The sequence below is a fragment of the Etheostoma spectabile genome, chromosome 19 (genome assembly GCF_008692095.1).
Source record: "Etheostoma spectabile isolate EspeVRDwgs_2016 chromosome 19, UIUC_Espe_1.0, whole genome shotgun sequence".
NCBI lineage: Eukaryota > Metazoa > Chordata > Actinopteri > Perciformes > Percidae > Etheostoma > Etheostoma spectabile.
This window is the reverse complement of record NC_045751.1, coordinates 12,920,332-12,927,440: the sequence shown is the minus strand read 5'-3', so window position 1 is coordinate 12,927,440 and position 7,109 is coordinate 12,920,332. Positions and strand designations below refer to the sequence as shown.

The following is a 7,109-nucleotide window of genomic DNA, read 5'->3' as shown; positions in this document are numbered from 1 at the left end:
TGTGTGTGTGTGTGTGTTCAGCTGCAGACAGTGCCACTGTGTGCCCGCCATGTCCAGACACCCTGCTTCCTCTCCTGTCGTGACCCGGAGACGGGGATCGGGCCCGTCTGTGCCACTTTGTGCCGGGTTCGGCAGACGGCTTCCCGTCTGACACCATCACTGTGATGACGGTGATGTAGCTGACGTTACAGTAGACGGGGCTAAAGCCAACAACGGAGGACACTGACAGTGTGTCTGCTATTTTGTTGGGTGCACAGTGGCTATATTGATGTGTTCTTTACTCACAGATTTTTAGAGTTTAGTCTGGCATGTATACAGAAATCAAACGTGTTTTTTTGTCATTAAAAACAAAACAGGAAATATCAAATCACAGAGATCCCACACTAGTTCTTACTGTAGCTCACAAAGCAATAGTAACAACAAAAAGCACAAAGAAGCACTGTGCTGTGCAGATTGTTTTTCATTACACATAAAAAACTTTTTATATATGTTTTCACATATATTTACATTTGTTAGTACTTGTTTCATTTATCTACTCAAATTACAGAGTTAAATGTCTTCCCCTGCAGTTATAAAGATTTAGAGCAGAGTACTGAAGGAGGAACCTATTGAAGAGATTTGGCAGAGCAACAGGTGGCCCACCACAGAGTTAGAGTGACACCTACAGAGCTCGGGGTGAAAAAACCACCAGCTCCAGCTACTAATACACTCAAACAGCCTGTGAGAGTGAATATTGGTCTTATAGTTAATATTTGTAAGGGTGTTTAATATTGGAGGGAATGATTTGGCTGCAGGGATAGAGAAACATATAAATCATGGTGTTCATAGCTTAGCTGACAATAATACATCAATCGACTAAACTTCCCGTAGCGCTTTTAATGCTTTCACCCATAATAAAACGTTTATAGTGAGTTATCAGACATCAGGGGTGAGCAGGCTTTTTCTTCTTCTTTTTTAAAAAAAGAGAAACTTCTCAAATCTATTGTTCAACAATACAAGAACCAGAAAATATAATCAAACATGATTCAACTCAATTACAATTTAATTTCTTTATTCGTCTGTCAAAAGGGGATTTGAGACAAATGAGTTTGCAAATATAGTAAGCACAAAAAACTATCAAGGGTTTAAAAAATGGAAATGCTAAATTTAGAAGTGGTTGAAAAATGAAAGTAAAGGGTAAAAACGTTAAAGGACACAACAGTGTTCAACACCACAGAGGCACATTACAGTCTTTCTGCATGCCACAGGTTGCAACTTGAGCAGCACACCACCAAAATAATTAAGAAAAAGTATGATTTACTACAAGCAATATTTGTTATAAGACTAAGTAAACAAGATCTAGCTTTAGAAACTTGTCTTCACACATTTTCAAACATTGTTGGAGAAGAGTGTGGAGGCACAGTTAAACAAAAGGACATTAATGTACAATACCTTTGTATTCACACAAACCATGGCCCATTAAAGAGAAAACGGACACATCAAATATCATATTTCAATAAATGTACAATTAAACTACACAAAATCCTGAAGGAATCCACCTAAAATCCACAAATGATAACATCTACGATAAAGTTTGCAGGTAAGAACTTCGACCTGAACTTCAGAGCAGACCTGTAGAGTCTGCGTAGTCTGCACGGTGATAAATAACAGTAGTAGCCAGCACGCATTTGCATTGTCCTCCCTCAGTTCAGTGGATCAGTGTGTGAATCTGTTTGTGTGTGATGAGAATATTGTCATTTACTGACTCTACTAGACTCAGTCATCATCCTCTGGTCTAAACTAATGCAGAGATAAATCCCCAGCAGGGAATTGACTCACATGCTGCCATTATCAGCTTTGGACTGGACTCATTCATGTACACCTGCAGCCTCAATTATTCTCCGAGCCTACATCAGCGTAGTAGTGACTCATAAAATACAGTAACGTTAAGTTACAGACACTTTAAATCTGTGACTACATGGTGAGGTAATATGACATGGTAAACGTGACCCACACATTAAATATCCCATTAAGCGCTTTTAAAAAATCCCTGCTTCCCCCCAGCTGATGGTTAAAGGATAGTTTGGAGTCATGGGGAATGATATCCTTCTGTTTTGAGATTTGTTTGGACACAATGCAATGGCTCGGACACAGGTTTTTTTATGATATAGAGGAGAGAAAGTGTGAAAGAGAAAAAGGGGAGTGAGCGGAGCTGGCGGCTCTGTTTGTTTGTGTTTCCAGCGTACAGTGGAGTCAACAGGAGGCCAGCCGTGTCCGTGAGGCTCCTCTGTCACAATCCATCCCGTCTCACTGTTTAAAACCTCCCTCCTCCTCTCTTTTTAGCATCCTCCTCTCTGGATTCACAGAAACACTGATCCTGTCTGTCACCATTCTTCTATTTAATAAACAACAACAAATTCCTCTTATCACTAGTCTTTCACTAGCCGCTCTTCTTCTTCGATACCGCCCAAGGCCCCCTCTTATGCAAAAGGTTGCGACCCCGCTGACCTCTTGTTCACCCCAGCTTGGCCTTTGCAGGGTAGCATCTCTGTCAGCTGCAGCTGTGGTGCTGCTAAAAGCCGGATAATCCAATCACACAGTCATTAGTGCTGAGTAGGCCAGAGCCTGAGCAGGTGAGTGTGTGTTTGTGTGAGTGTGTGTTTGCGTCGCTCTCCATTAATCTTTTACTAGATTGTTTTGCTCATTTCACACATTTTTTTCACATAATAACAAGTGTCTCCTGTTTGCCACATGGTGAAAAACACATCAGATCAGTGGTGTTGAAATCCTACGATCTGTCAATTCAAAGTATCAAACGACCAGATGCTGTGGCACTAACCAAACGCTGTAGCTTTATTAAACCTTGACATTAAAATGGGGATTGAGCCCACAGGGCCCTCATGTGAAGAAAACCCACAAAGATACTGGAATAAACGCCAACGGCTGCTGGAAGGGGTTCATAGAGAGTGTGTATGAACAGGATCCAGAATGCTGTGCTACACCACTGTGTGTGGCTGCAGATGAAGGAGGGGTTGCCAGGTTTGAGATTTTCAGGACGGAAGGCATGTGTGGTGTCTGAACCAATCATGGCGGCGATGTAAAGAAGACAAGCTGCCTTTTTTGATGCTCCTTAACCAGAGGCGCAGCAGAGTTTGGAGGAAACCTGTCACAGTTTCTGCCTCTATGTAGAAAAAACTTCCCACTTAATTATTTTTAAGACCAATTAAAATTAGAAGCAAAAAATTGTTTTAGTAAGATGTTGCCCATGCCTTTTAATTTGGTCTTTATTATTGTTTCAGGCTGTCCTGTCGGTCTGTCTGTTATCATGGCAATATCTGCCTTTTAATGTTAGTTGACCAACTTGATTAATTATGAATAAAGACAATAATGATTTTAGTCCCAATGCTATAGTATGCCCTACATAAGACACTGCAGTTATACTTTTATTAAATTGTTCATACCTTAACTACACTGTAACTTTTCACCACTTCTGTTTAATTCATTCTCCTTATTCATATGTATCATTGTTATAATAATAATAATAATAATAATAATAATAATAATTATTATTATTGTTTGTTTTATCTTATGACCAAATGCGAAAAGAAATTAGACTGCTCCTAAATGGAGTGCAACATCCACTGGCAGGTGTTCTGAGCAGGCAACCCATTTAGAAAATTGAAAAATAACTACTAATATTTGACCAACCATTTTGCTCAGTGAAACACAGATCAAAAAGAAAAATCTTTACAAAATGCAGCACAAAACATAAAAAAATAAAACATTATTTTTTATAGTTTATTATTACTATTTATATAAAATTAAAAAAAGATGTACATTTAATGGACCGATGCAGCCATAAAAACATGGAGCGTTGGATTTGAATCAAAAATTCATATGAGATGAAACTGAATGTTAATGGAGTTACAGTTTTAAAACTACAGGTAGCTAGTAACTTTTATTTAAAAAAGGTGATATTTGTTGAAACTGTCACTACACCCTGAGAGTAGTACGCCACTGATGTGGCCTGCTCCCACTGCTGCTAAGCCTGGAGTTATGACAAGGTAGCAGAGCCAGAGGAGCGGGAAGGCCTGCCATTGACAAGGGGAGAAACAACAACGTAAGTTGGCTACTTTACTAACTTTTGAACAGTATATGATGAGCGCCTGTCAAAAAACATTGGGTAATAAACGTGCAAATTTAAAAATGTACTCTTCAATTTTAAGTGAACGCGATGACACTTCAAGTCAAGGATCAAGTTAAAGGAGCGGTGTCAGCCGGCTAGCTAACCTGTGGAGGGTTAGCTAATCAATGGCGCAGTAAAGAATATTGGATTTCACCTCCAAAATCTCAAAAGGACCTAAAATATCAAGAGGAAAAAAGGAAGAGACAGTGCCTGGTTGCAGCACGAGCCTGTCTGTGACACCTCAATCTGCTGGAGCAGCTGACAGTGGAGCCAGAGGAACATCGGCTTTAGCTGACGTTAAACAGCATCTGTAACGATATCGCCCGCCACTGCTGGTGGATTTGAGAAGCCATCTCGGCCAAAATCCGTAAACATTTAAAACGACCATTTCAGCCAGGCTGGTTTTCGAAGTGGCAGTGGCTGCACTATGTCTCGGATGAAAACTTTATTTCCCGGCATCTTCAATTAAAAGTAAGTCTGTCATTATGGTAGGCCTTTTTATTTTCCTATGCTGATCAATGACGGGATCTACTTTTCTTATGTAACTTATATTAAAGTGTGGTTCTAGCTAGCTAGTCGCTTTCCGTCTTTATTTGATTATGGCGGTAACAGTTTGTCGACAGGATGTGAAAGTAACTGATGGTTAACGTTACTACTAATAACGTGCGTTACTGCGAAGGATAAGAGAGAGAGCAGTGCCAGCGGAGGAACGTTTGTATGCGTAAAGGGCGAACGCAGCAAAACTATTCTTGCACGTTTAAAGTCTATTAAAATACTGTGGGGTTTTACAGCGTTTCGTATGTCAGGATGGCCGAGCGGTCTAAGGCGCTGCGTTCAGGTCGCAGTCTCCCCTGGAGGCGTGGGTTCGAATCCCACTTCTGACAGAAGTCTTTTGAAAAGACATTACTTTCATTACTTGTTTGTGGAGCGCGGATTGGGCCGTTTGTTTTGAACGTTTGGACCTTTACTACCCACTAAATGCCAGTAAAGCACAAATGGCAACCTGTTGAACTTTGAGTAGTTTGGGGGAAAAAAGAATTTGGTGTTCAACAAGTCATAGATTTTGGAGTAAACCTGTTTCATATTTAGAGAAGTAGTTTGTATATTAATATATAAAAAGAAAAAACTTCAATTTTAGCATTTGTCTTTTCATGTACAGACAGTGGATTAGGAATCACAGTTTCCTGTTTAAAACACCACATTTGTATTTAGAAAGAAATTGTTGTACCATTGACACTCAGTGAAAACACACATAGGATGTGACCAGAGTGGAGCAGGGGAGCAGGGCTCCATTAATTTAGCCCGAGCAAGGGGCACACTTGAGCCATTGACAAATGGGCTATAAGAACATATACCTGAACTTGAACAGATCAATCAGTCTATCAGACTGTATTTATATATAGCACTTTTCCTCCATACACACACACACAAATATACACACATAACACACATCCCTCCTGGCTCTATTCACCCTCCCACTCACCCCTAAATCGAACGAAACATGAATTCATTAGATTAGATATCACTCAAGATGGCTCAAGCTCACTCAAATTTGCTTTGTGCCGCTCACAACGTTGCATAGCCCGCAGCATCTTTGCCCAGATAGCTAGATAACGGCCTATCTGGCATAAGCCTATTCTTTGGTATTTGGTATTTAATGTTCAACTCCCCACTTTGACCACCTGTTGTCATTCTATTAATTAAAGCTGGCTATTATTGGACAAAGTTTCCCTGTCGCCATGATTCCTTATTTTCCCATGTCCTAAATGCATATAGGGTGGTAACATGGGGCGGTAATTTAGTCGAACTTCCTTCAGTAGGATAATTGTCCCTGTAATTAGTTTTTGTGTTGTTTCATGAATAAATCCTGCTAGCTCTCTAATCTATCTATCTTTACATAACCAGAATTTAAAGACCCAGTTTTAATGAGGAGTTTTCTGACAATGCCGCTCGCTGCATGAAACACCAGACAACGGCTAATGTTAAGTGACAATTTCACCTTTATTAACATGGTGAAGAATCATTAGTAAAGGTCGGGATGACAGGCTGGAGAAGGTTGTGGTGCTCAGGTGGTGCCTGTAAAGAGAGCAACACACTGAGAGAGAAAAGACTCATTAAATCACAAGGACGTCACTGGCATGAATCACAGCAGCTTTTCATCCATGTGCATGTTGAAGGTGATTTAAAAAAATAAATAAAAGAGGAACAAATTCTAAGGTCTTTTGATTATTTAAGATTATTAAAAATGATTATTGTCCAATGTTAATATTGCAAATAAAGACATCTTGCGGCCACTATCGACATTCAAATTTTAGATTTAAAATCTAAAAATCAGCTATTCAAACATTGTCATGTTTCAATTTCTAAATGTTATAATGACAACCTAAATAACCATGTGCATATTAACGTTTAATCATCATATTGAAGCACTGTTTATTCGGAGTTGAACTCACATTTACAGTCCCAATGCTGTAAATACTCCTAGAGAGACCCAAATGTGTATTCATCCGCAGCTGAAAATAGTCCCAACAAATGCACCATTTGTCCTGTTCGAGTCATGTTTTCAATAAACACTACAGTGCTCGGCTGCTTTAGGAAATAACTGAGCTTGTTTTAAAATTAAATATTTTAGATCAGGTGAATAAAGTTTTTTTTTAAATCATTTACAGAGGAATGTCTCATCGACATCATCACTGTCACCATTAAGAATTATCACCAGAATTTGGTTCCCATGGAGAGTCTGATGTTTCCGAGGTCATGAACTCTGAACACAGGCGCTCATAGAGGAATAAAAGCAGCTTTGCCTTTGCTCCAGCTGCTTGAGTGACATTGATCTTCCAGTAGAGAGACAGTGTCGTCCCTTAGAGACCACATGCATGGACAGAGGCTACATTTTCCTCTTTTTGCTGCATAAAAGGGAGGGGGGGGGGGTTAAACATCTCAT

General features: G+C 39.7%; 1 long non-coding RNA gene and 1 other non-coding gene across 2 annotated transcripts; both read left to right on the top strand.

Annotated features, from left to right (window-relative positions):
* Window positions 1–3,959: 3,959 nt before the first annotated feature.
* LOC116707038 (uncharacterized) lies at window positions 3,960–4,997 on the top strand. Its single transcript, XR_004336390.1, has 3 exons — window positions 3,960–4,099; window positions 4,206–4,636; window positions 4,972–4,997. It is a non-coding gene; the product is annotated as an uncharacterized LOC116707038 (long non-coding RNA).
* trnal-cag (transfer RNA leucine (anticodon CAG)) lies at window positions 4,967–5,049 on the top strand. Its single transcript has one exon. It is a non-coding gene; the product is annotated as a tRNA-Leu (tRNA).
* The last annotated feature ends 2,060 nt before the right edge of the window (window positions 5,050–7,109 follow it).